This window comes from Pinus tabuliformis, chromosome 9 (genome assembly GCF_031772625.1).
Source record: "Pinus tabuliformis cultivar Carrire ecotype Pingquan chromosome 9, CPIR1, whole genome shotgun sequence".
NCBI lineage: Eukaryota > Viridiplantae > Streptophyta > Pinopsida > Pinales > Pinaceae > Pinus > Pinus tabuliformis.
The window spans coordinates 1,826,513,680-1,826,526,968 of record NC_142307.1 but is presented as its reverse complement, the minus strand read 5'-3'; positions in this window follow the sequence as shown (position 1 = coordinate 1,826,526,968).

Genomic DNA, 13,289 nt, shown 5'->3' with positions numbered 1-13,289 from the left:
AAGTAAAGGTATTGGATTATGAGTGACCTTAGAAGGGGAACTTCCATTTCCTTTCCCTTGAAAAATCTAGGACTACCACTGAACTCCTTCATTCTTTATCTTTTTTTTTTATTCTTTGGACCCATGATATTTCGATTGTCTCCATAGTTACCTCTAGCATCTTTAAAGTGGTTGTACACCATATGTAAAGTTTTGTGCTATATGAGGATGGTAGGCCTAGTTGTTTCTTCATTTCATCTAGAAATATTTCATAAATGGAAGGGCATTGTTGTTATTACGTAACCTTCATTACTCAAACATTTTGAAATGTTGAATTGCATATAAGTGCAAATATTATTTATTTTACTTTTGAAAATAAGTTTGATTTTATTTTCTTGTTGCCAAGAAAAACTCTAAATTGTATACAAAATGTTTTTACTTGTCAGATGTGGATGCTTCTTTGTTGTCTACATTACATGGAAAGTTACAGTTTAACAAAAAATCCTATCATGGTAAGTTCATTTCCTCATAATATATATATTAGAAATGAGGACTGTGTAGTCTAATAAAAGTGGCTCTACTTAACAAGTTTTCTATATCGTCCATCTAGAAGAATTTGGAGAATGCATTGCAGAAATGGTTGGTGGAAACCTTATAGTGAATGTTGGGTTGTGTTATATTCTTTCCACGACTAGCCCTCCTAGCCTAACTAAGGGGTTGGAGGGGGCATGAATCCCCCACTTTGTTGCACTAATGCATAGCAAGGGGATCATAACGAGGCGGTTAGCCTGCCTGTACAGGGTTCGGGGCAACGCCCTGGGCATTTTCTTTTTGGATTGATGGTTTTTTGCATGGTTTTCACACATGGTTTTGGGCATAATGGTTTTTGGTCCACAGTATTTTATGCTTTGGCATGTATACATATGTGTTGTAACATTGAGAGGAACATAATGAAAAATTAATCTGGTAGTCCTAGTTTTGGGATCCAGGGCAAAATCTCTGTGTATATTAGTTTTATGTGTTAAGCTCTTGCCTTTTTTTATTTTCTATTTTAGAATTCGTATGCAGGTAGTTCCTGTACGAGGTTAAAACCTACGGTGAAGCCATCAGAAAGTTTTTTCAACGTAAAGAAAATTTACCCATTTAAAATGTTAGTAAGATTTGCACTCTCATGGATGCTAACAAAAGGAATGATGGAGAAAAAACCTTTCTAAATACATCAAAGAATTCAAAGAAATCATAAGTAGAAAAAGAGAATAATAAAGTTGATTCATTTGCAATTTTAGATTATAATAGTCAAGGATCAGAAAGTACAAAAAGGAAGGGAACGAAAGGAAGGCAGATAGACCCTTATTTTCTTAGATTTAAGGTTACAAGTAATCACATCAATATGGGGGATATTCAACACCCTAATGATTAAATTTCTATAGTTGATTTGTAGTTTTAGAGTGGTTATTATAATACAAGGTAAATATGCCATCATTTATCATAAATACCATTAATTTTGATTTTAAATGGGTAATTTTCTTTTTACGGGTTCCTTTGGCAATGTTTCCTCTCTTTTTTTCTTCACTTATGATGAAAATTCAGTGATTAGAGTTTTTATCAAATGAATTTTCATTTGTTGTATCAATTAATTGTTTCATGTCATTTTACATTATTTTAGTGGAGATTATAATGTCTACCCTTTTTTTGAGTTGCAATTCTATTGTACGTTGGTCTGTTGCTCTACTAACAAATTAAAGCCATTTATGATCTCACAATACCTCTTTGTGAATGAACATGTTAAATCTTTCCACTGTGATCATGTTTTTAAGTAGTATTTGGTTTTGTGTAAGTGGTTGAGATGGTACTACTCGAAAATTGTTATAAATTAATTAGAATCTCATCCATGGCTTTTTTTTATCTTAGTAACTTTTCTTTTCAATTTATGGGACCTGCCTATATATGTCAAAAAAAATAAAAAAATTGGTGCACCATTCTTTTTTAGGTGTTAGTGTTCATTAATTGCTTAATTATGACTATTTAGAGAAAATGACGACTCCCAATATGTAGTGATTTCATCAACTTTGTCTAGATGTTGTGATGGAATATCTAGCACCAATGCCACCCACCTTGGAATTTTTACTTGGCCACTCCTGCATCTAGCATAATGTGAAATCTTCTAGTTACTTACCTAATGTGTTGAGATAATGGGAAAACTAAAGTAATACATCCACATGAGATTTATACTAGAAACCTACATATTAGAGTAAGAGGAAACAAGAACTATGACATTGAAATTATAGACATTCCTAACGAGGACCAATTCGACATAAAATGATTAATTCTATAGGCAAAATTTCGATCTTGAACTGGAATAATGCATGAAGTGAAACAAAGATTTCCTGGTGTGGTAGAGTCCCATCTTATTGGAATCATTTTGACACAACATTGGCTATCAAAAACTATTCTGCTTAAAACTTTAGGAAATGCTAAATTGTCGAACACATAATAAAATGTTATGCAAATCACAACTGCAAAACCTCTGAGTGCCACTTTCTTCTTCCCAATCATCTCACCCCTTAACACAAGGGTGAGAATGCCTCAAAATGAAAACATCTATGACAAAATAGGCTGGAAGGAAATGTATGATTCTCACAGTGAACATCAGTTAGAGGAAACAGTCAACTTCTGACCATACGCCATGAGGAAGGACTAGTTATGTAGTAATATATTCTTGTAAGCTGATTTTTGGTTAGTTGGGGATGCAAATCATCAACCTGAGGATCTCCTCTACCAACACCACCTCCCCCTTCACCAGAACTGTCTCCTACTGCCATACTTACAATGCTAGAATCTAGTCACAAAATTCCCTCCTACACTCCCCAACCACAAGTGGAAACCACTACCAAACAAAAATTAGTAGCCTCCACTGGTCGTTCACAATTTTTTTAAGCTATTAAACAAGTTTAGACCTAAAATCTGTCATTGTCACCTTAAACAAATACGCCCGAAGCACAAGCAAGCAAATGACAACAAACTCAAAGAAATTATGTTAACACAAAATAATTAACAACAACTGGACCTCATAAACACCCAAATGACAACCAAAATAGGAAAATTTGTGAAAATGGCAAAACAAATCAACAACTACCTCACTTAAACAACATAAATATTCAAAAGGATCTGTAGAAAGAATATGTTGCACCAACATCATCATGATTTCTCTATTATATGTTAAATAGAGGTGAACATTAATGAAAGGGAGAATTATTAAATACAGTCTACTCTACACAACAAATGACATCACTATATATTATAATTGCACTTGTGAAGAAAGAGAGAAAAATTCATTCTCTGCACATAACTAAACATTAAAGGGGGAGACACTAAAGTTCAACATAAAATGTCCAGTCAAAAATAAACAATGGAAATTTTTATGAATATATATGCTTAAAGAGTCAAAATGTTTTATGAGTTTCCATTTCATTTTATTTAAAACAATTTAAATAATCATTATATTTGTCAAAAAAATTAAAAATTTTATAGGAATTATGATCATATTTTTCAAATGAAATATATTAATTATATAAAAAATAATTTATTAATATAAATAATATTAAAATTAATATAAGATAAAATTATTAAAATTATAAAAAATATTAATATTCAAAATTAATTTTTATAAAAAAATAAATGAGACCTAGTAAAATATAATAATGAAATTGTGAAAAACTAAAACAAGTAGGCTTGAAGTCAATGGGAGGTAACCCAACAAACTGAGAAAATATTACCATGAAGTAAAAGTGTTGTAACAAAATGTGTGAAAAGTATTATTAGTTGATTTAAGGTTTCAAGGTTCAATAACCACCCAAAGCTTCTTTGCAAATATTGGCTTAACATAGATTGTCATTGAAAAATGAGATCAACAATTTTGATGACAAGATAGAATTGGATGAGTTTTTGATAGGTGCCCTTCATCTTGGTGTCCATCATTTACCGTTTCAAGTTTAGCACAATTTTCCATCAAAGGTTAGCATTAGTCACCTAACTAATGTGTCCTAGAAGATTGTATACAATTTTGGTAAAGGTACTTGCCTTAAAGGACACAATGGTGTGAGACACAAATTGTTCATCCTAAAGTGGTCAAGGGCACTAGTCTAACATAATCTCTTTGATTATTAGATTTTGGTAAAGGTTCTTACCTTAAAGGACCTGACAATGTGTAACACAAATTGTTCAATGTAAAGTAGGCCAAGGGTACTAGTCTAACATGTGGGAATTTATAGGATAAGTTCCTTAGATAGAACACCAAAGGACACTGCTCACAAATAGATCATAGATCGATACACCATTATTGTTGGCATGGTTAAAACCCTCAAGGAGGAAAACCATCCATGACCTGAGCCAGCACGACCACTTTAGCAAATTTATTAATGTAAAAGAAAGAAAATTTACATAAGCATCCCTCATGAACAATCACCTCACAAATGACCCTCCATGCTCTTTAAATAGAGATCATGTACCAGTCGGGTGTTAAGCCACAAATCAAGTGTCGGTAATGCTGAGGAGAGAATGAACCGTCAGATCACTTCATGTCTAGAACATATCATGACCATTGGATTTTAAGATACAAAAAGTACACAATAAGAAAACACACTTTACCTAACTATACACTAGACGAAGATATACTTAACTATTTCCTATATGTCAGAATATCCTAACATCCACCCTTAAGAACAACTTGGAATAGGATTAAAATATGTACAAAGATGACACAATAGGAGAAGGAAGGAGGCATTAGAGCCTATCCCACATTAGTGAAAACTTCCCAAACTCCAACTGTAAATCAAAGTTTAGTAAACTTCACCTCTTTGAGATCCCTTTTAAAGATGTTTGTAACTTGATCATTAGTTTAACAATATTGCACTTCAAGAACATGGTCATGAATGAGATTTCCGATGAAGTGCATGTGTAGTTCAATCTGTTTGTTGCGCTGAAGTTAGACTGGATCTTTGCATAGTTGAATGGCATAGGATCTGACGAAGCCACATGGGTTCCTTACTATATTCTACGGTGCACTCTACTTCTATTGAAGAAAGAGAAATGACACTTTTTTTCTTGCAATCCCATGTAATAGGTCCAAAACGAAGAGTGAGGACATAACCTGTAGTAGACTTCTTATCATCTGGGTCACCAGCCTAATCACAATAAGTGAAACCAACCAATAGAGGATATGATTTTCCACTATGATGAATCATGGATTCAACTGTACCTCAAACATAATGAACACTAGTAAAAAATGACTAATTAGTTACTAAAAAAACAACTAAAACTTGCATATAAAGGACCATTTTTCAGTCGATGACCAATGGTATCTAATTTGCAGTATCTTATAACGTGATCAACTTTGAATCATTTTTAGGTTAGCCATTAATTGGTTTCCTCAATTCTACCATCTAGTAGTATATTTAATCATAAATTTGGTCATTAAGTTTTCATTGGTTTAGTCATTAATTGTTGCAATTAATGAACAATATACAACAAAATATATTACTATATGAATCTTCGAGAAAACCAATTAATGACAAAAGAAATATCACCAAAATGTTTTTCATGTTATACGATACTGTAAATTAGGTACTAATAGTCATATATATGCAAATTCTAGTCATAATTTAAAACCAATTAATGTTTAAAGAAATATGACTAAATTTTAGTTGTGTTATAAGATACTATAAATTAGCTACTAATTGTCGTATATATGAAAAATTTAGTCATAATTTTAATAAAAACATTATCACTTGCAGTAGTCATTTATATTTTTTGGTATTTTCATATTCATTATATAAACGGCTGATTTAGTAGTTTCTATTCATTTCATTTAATTTCATTCATAATAATTATAAACGACCAATTTAGTCATATGTTCATTTTGTTAATGTTAATCATTAATTAATATAAACTACTAATTTAGTAGTTTTAGATTGATTATATGTTTTTATTATTAATCAACATAAATTAATTAGTATGATTTTTTGACTAAATTTTTAAAAAATGTCATAAAATGCACTTGTTTATCTAATATGATAACGCAAAGTTACATATGCTAATTACAATACTAAATAATATCAAGTGCAAATAAAAATAATTTGAACGATATAAATTTTGTTATAAAAAATATCAAGTATTACAATATGAGTTTCCAACTTAATATCGGTTGGACTACAATTAACACATGAAATATTGTTTCATTATTTCAAAACATTATCACTATGTTGCCAAATAATCGCCAGTGAATTCACCAAGTCTTAAGGCTTGACTATCAATCTATATGAGTGTGTCATATGCAAGATATTGGCTCTAAGGGTATCACTAGACAAATTCTCTTCTCTCTCTCATTTTTCGTTTGTCGCTCCAATGTTATTGTTCTCCTCTTTCTTCAATTGTTGCTTCTTACCATCAATATTGAGTTCCTCTCATGAAAAATGAAAGAAGATACAATTCAGAGTATAAGACATGAATGATGATGAATACTTGAATATACAATAAAGTAGACTATAAAATATATATATGACATATACCTCAGTGCTCGATAGAGGCCACTATGCAGATGGATGACTTGTATAAACAAAGAAAATAAAACGTCACCATATAAAATCACACCTTAGGAACTTAGTATTCAACCTCCAACAAAAATTAGGCACAATCATACCAACTAAGTTACATGTTAAAAATATCAGGCAATAGATAACTTATGAAAACAAATGGAAATAAAAAAAAGGATCAATGTAAAAAATATCCTTATTGCTTGTTCTAAAAGAGTCATGTTCCTTAAATTTGGATATTCTTTTGCCCACAATAAAAGTTCCTCGCTACTATGACATATGTTTTTTGGATCATGAGATTGATCCAACATCATATTCGATTGTGGAGACAAAACGATTCAACTTTCCAAGATGAGTACCTAACTTCGTTCAATGAAGATGCTGGTTGTGAGTAGTGTCAAACCTTAAGGAAGAAGAACACTAAGGCCTAAGAAAATATATGACCACCTGTCCATTGAAAGAAAAAGTTTCAATCCCACAATGGCCTCTGGGAGTACATTTCATTTGATGGATATCACACTCTAAGAGATGATTGTCGAATATAATGAAAAGTGTACATATATTGCCACAATGCCCGTCATAGTGAGACCCTATAGTTGTGTCCTATAATATTAATCATATTATACTATTTAGTTATAAATTATGACTATCAGATAATTATTAGTTTGAATAATTGATCGGAAATTGTGTTTTTAGTATTTATGTATACATGAAAATATTATGAAAAGAAAGTGCTTTTTGTGACTAGATAATTTTGAGTGAATCTAAATACACAAGAAATTATGGTGCCTTAGTGTTTCTCTAGAGGTTATACACTCATTGTAACAATATCTCCCATGTCCTCTACTAGTTTTGGTGAATTCCTCTCTGATGTTGTCCAATGCCAATGCAATGGACATTTATCCTCAATGTTTTTCTATGCCAAACGGAAGCTCCACAAGTAACAACCAAAACATAGCCTCAAATATATTATTCCGGGCCAAAATACAATAATTATATGACAGGATAAGAAATAATACTACATGTTAATCATCTTACCTTTAATATTGATTAATAATTTCTTTGCATGATCATGTAATACTAAAGTGTCAAGTAGGGACATTTAAAGTTAGCCATATGTCAATATCACCTTTGAGAGTGCTTAGTAGTTAATACTTCCTATTACACACACAATAGATCACCAACTTCAAGGATACAAATATAAAGAAAATAAAAATGAAATTAAAAGAAATTCTAGGAAGTCAAATGTGACTAATATTGAGTCAAAAAAATACCAATCGCTTCACATTAGCAAGGCATTCTTAGGCACTAAAATAGAAAATCCTTCTGTTGCATCATTTTCGCTTTTTCTTTAATTTCTTTCGTTGAGAACATAACTTTCAGAAAAAAAAAATTCATTGAAAAGGTCTCGAAATTGTAACAAATTCCGAAGTGATATTCATATCAATTAAACAGAAAGGAAATCATTCAATATGATTTTAACTTACGGATTATTTTGAAGAATATGAAGCTTTCTCATCACTTTCTCCTAATAAAATTGCAATATGTGGGTTCCAATCTGGTAATCAATTTCCCTCCAAGATAGTTAAGTGATCACTTTTGAGAAGGACTTCCAGAAGCATTTGGAAATTAGAAATGGAATTAACTAGGAGGGAAATGAAGCACTTTAATGGGTTCTCCAAAATATTTGAATGCAACTAAAAATGATTTTATACTCCCTCCACACATTTTAAAATAGAAACCATTCAGTTGCATCTCATTTATTTTCCACCTTTCTGTAATATGTAATTCTTTGAGCACGAATAGAGCATTCATAAATATTGTAGTGAAAAAGGACCATTCATAATCCTAATAAGTTGGTCTCTAACAAATAAACAATTTAATGTAGTGAATAAATCATACATGGTATATTTTAGTGATTAAAATGACATCTTTACTATTAATCTCATTACAACAAAAACAAATTCAACCCTAAGTAGTTGGGATCTAACAAATCAAGAATTCCATGTAGTAAAGTAAACTTACATGGTAGATCCCAATTATTTACAATGAAAACTTTATTCTTGATCTTATTATAACATAGATAAATTCAAGATTACATACATATTTCCTTAGACAAAATTTGAACACATTCTGATATTTCAGAGAAATATAATGATAGGATATACCTATAGGACATGAGAAAGATATCTACATATAACACCCATCACTGGACAATAGTGTTATTGAAACACCATCTCATGGAATTAGAATCATGTAGATAGATAGTGCTATAGAGATACCTTTCAAAACCTAATCAACAGTACCTTCAAGCTTCAAATTCATCAATTGATTTACTTTAGTAGAAAAATCTTGTGGGATTTCATTAAATACAACCTGACAAAAGCCATTTATGATAGTTGTCATTTCATTCTTTGGATCTATCCCCGTCTAGAAACAAAATAACATATATTGCCTAATTTTTGAGGTACTTGCTTCATGTTCAACATCGGCTATTGGGTTGTTGAGTGGAAAGGGTTTTCAAATACTAGATGTATAATCGAAGCAAGAATGCAATTCAAGGTTGCTCCTAAAGTCTCTTGGGTCAATTATAAAACACCATCTACTTAAAACATGATATATGGAAGTAATGAAAACCTACCCAAGATCCCACTTAAGAATTCAAAATGTTGGAAATAGGATATGTCTTAAAAAATATCAACTATTTAGCTTCATAATCACACTAAAATAGACAAATCTTTCAAATGTTGAAAAGTTTGAAAAAAAATGGAGTTGGAATATTATAGTTATGTCAAGGTCGATATAGATATGTAAAATGTAACTTCTATAACTACATGAAATGTAACCTCTATATAAAAATGGAGTTGGAATATTATAGTTACGTGAGGGTAGATATAGCTACGCGAAATGTAACTTCTATATAACATACTAAATATGCTTTTTTTCAGTCATTTAAGAGACTATATTTTTTTTTTCTATCTTTGATAATAACTTAATACTCCACCAAAAAAAAAATTGAATTGGTTCTTCACCAACTAAGGGGAAATTTTAAAATAGTGTGAAAATGCTTACTCATTCCCCTGCCATATTTGTGATATTTTATTTTTGTGTGGATTTAAGCTACTATAATGTAACTTCTACATTGTGATATTTTATTTGTGTGGATTTAAGCTACTATAATGTAAGTTCTACATATTTGACAATTTAAATGTAAAAAATTATCGAGATTGAAGTTATACAATTAACATATACACATTAAGATACAATATGCATGAGTCATAAGTAATATGATGTTTACATGTTATATCAAGACAAATGTTTTCTCATCTCATTAACTCTTGTCTTATAGTTGGTGATGGATATATCCTTTAAAATTATGAGCCATCCTTGTCATATCTTATATTTAATGATGGATATAGCTTTTAAAAACATTAGCCTTGTTTGTTATTTTATGTACGGTAAATTTAAATGGAAGTTCTCATAATTTTATTCAATATTATCTTGTACAACTAGAAATAAAATGATGTGGGGTTTGTGTTTCTAGTGAATTTCAAATTTTTTTTAATTACCTAAATTTAGTCTATTTAGATTAAACAACGGTGGTGTTTCTAGTGATTTTCAAACTTGTTTTAATACCTAAATCTAGCCTATTTAAAGTAAATGCAATGACCATCTTATCTTCAAGTTAGTAACTTTTCTTGAGGGAATCTTCAAGACATCCACCATCTCTAAAAATTATGAAATATTAGTGGTATCTTGCACTAAATACACAACATTGGCATAGAATTTTTTATTGTGTTTTTTACTCTATGTCAAAAATTTATTGATATTTTATGATTCTTGGTTTTGATTTCCATGCTAGGACTGGATTCATCATTCCTTCTAGGATTTTTAGTTTTCCTCACATCATATTTCTCACTTCTAATTCTATCAAAAAACAAAGAGTATGCACAATGACATGCAGTGATATGTGGGTGTCTATTTTACTCAATGATATGCTTGACTTTTTAACCCATTCCAATCCTACCATAGTGAAATTAAGCAAGACAAGGAGACAAGAATGATGATAAATAAATGAAATTAGATACTTTATAATGCAACTCAATTGTACCTGAATCTAACGATAAGTATTTGTAGCTTCCTGGTCACCGATCAGCAAACTGTGAAACAATCCTTGCATTATGAGAATTTGGTTGCACCTGCAGTAATCCTCTATAGTAGTTCCTTGAATTGCCTATAGATATAACTTTAAAACATTCCTACTCCTGAAATTTTTCCCTATATGGATCATCTTGTCCCCCGTATTGATAGTTATTTTTCAAGGCAAGAGAATAGAACTCTCCAATTGCATCATCGCCTTCGAAAACAATGCTTGAGTATTTCTAGGTGATTATTGAACCAGTCTCTACTCAAGTCCATGAAATCCTTGATTTGTCTCCATCGCACAAACCTCTTGTAGTAATAAAATTATAAATCCCACATCTGCATTCCTCATCGTCGACATACCAATTATTTAGAGTTGAATACTTTATCATTTCTCCCCTCTTTGTGTAGGTTTAGAATAATAGCAAAGGTCTTGGAAATTCATGGGTGGGTAAAAGTTATCAGACCATTTGGGTTCTTCCATTTTTAATCATTTTCTCTAAGCATTGAATATAAATTGAAAAATCCATTCAGGTTCCTTCTTTTTAGTTGAAATTAACCTAAGCTTTGGAGAGTTGTAAGGTTTAATGGATCTAAGTATATTATATTTAAAATATAGTAACATGGTTTAAAACTATAGGCATTGAGGTCAGAATCTAAGGACGAAACATAAAATATTTTATGTTCATGATTAGAAGAAATTTTAATTTCATGTAACAAAGTTTGAGGAAGGTCTAGCATTTGCATCCTACCAGAAAATTTTCTTGCATCACTCGAGCCCTTTGAATTTGGGCATGGTAGTCAACCACTAAAAAAAGGTGAAATTAAAAAATAAAATTTCATGCATTCTGACCCTAGAAAAGTTAGGGAGGAGTGAACTAATGTGTACAATAAGGACATCAAAAATGCTTGCTTGCATCACTCAAGCCCTTTGAATTTGGGCATGGTAGTAAACCACTAAAAAAAAGGTGAAAATAATAAACAAAATTTCATGCATTCTAACCCTACAAAAGTTATGGAGGAGTGAACTAATGTGTACAATAATGACATGCAAAATGCTTACTTCTCCATTGCCTTAATTTTGCATTATCATAATCACTAAACCCTTTGTTCATTAAGGACATGCAAAATTCTTACTTGTGCATTGTCTTTTGATGAATTGTTCGTTGCAATCAATATCTGCATTATCATAATCATTAAACCCTCAACTATAAATTTTATTCTTTGATCATAAAAACTCTAAAAATTGTATACCCATAAGAACAAAAATCATGTTTGGTAAAAATGAAGAACTCTCCAGAGTGAAAATTTATACGTATGTGAAAATTACCAAATTGTTTACCAATAAGAAAAAATTCATCTTTAGTGAAAAGGAAGAACTCTCCTGAGTCCAAATTCATAACCATGTAAAATTACCAAAATATCCACGACGAATCACCTTGCCTTGCATTATCATAATCATTAAACCCTCAACTATAAATTTTATCCTTTGATCATAAAAACCCTCAAGATTATATACCCATAAGAATAAAAATCATGTTTAGTAAAAATGAAGAACTCTCCAGAGTGAAAATTCATACGTATGTGAAAATTACGAAATTGTTTACCAATAAGAAAAAAATTCATCTTTAGTAAAAAGGAAGAACTCTCTTCATTCCAAATCCATAACCATGTACAAATTACCAAAATATCCACGACCAATCACCTTGCCCTTCCTCCATCTACTTGGCGATGCTCTCCTAAGGCCTCCTAAGGAGTTTCCCATGAAAACTCCAACTACGGTTCAAATCCCATGAAATCCATAGATCACGTTGATAATCTTACTTCTTTTGGCATTTCGAAAAATGAAGTGCTACAATGTGATGTTGTAATCTATGAATATTTTATTTGAATCCAACGCTAATGAAAAATAAATAAAAGAATTATTTATAATATAAAATAAAAAATATAAATTGCAATTGGGTTAAATGATTTATGTTTAATAAGAGTTTGTTATTTTTGGGTAAGGCACTAATTAAAAAGAAGAAGAAGAAATTAAAAATGATATTGGGAGGAGTGTAAACACTTAAATATGACCTAAATTAAGAATAAAAAGTTAAATTAATAAAAATAATAAAATTCAATTTGTTATATTTTGATTTTTTTATTAACTTGTGAATAGGCTTTATTACATTACCATGGGACAATACCATGGCTTATCAATAATACAAGTCCAAAAACCATAAAATATTTCACAATCAAAATATTTATAAAAATATGACAAGACTATTAACCATCGATATTCACCCTCACTTTACCATGGATATTAACTTCTAAATAGTGGATATTCACCACGATTGTCAATACCGCATGCCCAAAAAAACATAAATTATTTCACAAATCAAAATATTTTATAACAATATGACAAGATTGTTAACCATTCATATTCACCCTCACTTTACCATGGATATTAACTTGTAAATCTTGGATATTCACCCCACATTACAGTAGATATTTTTAAGTTGTAAAAAATAGCCTTTGCAACAATACCATGGGTCAATATCATGGATTATTAATACCACATGCCCAAAGAACATA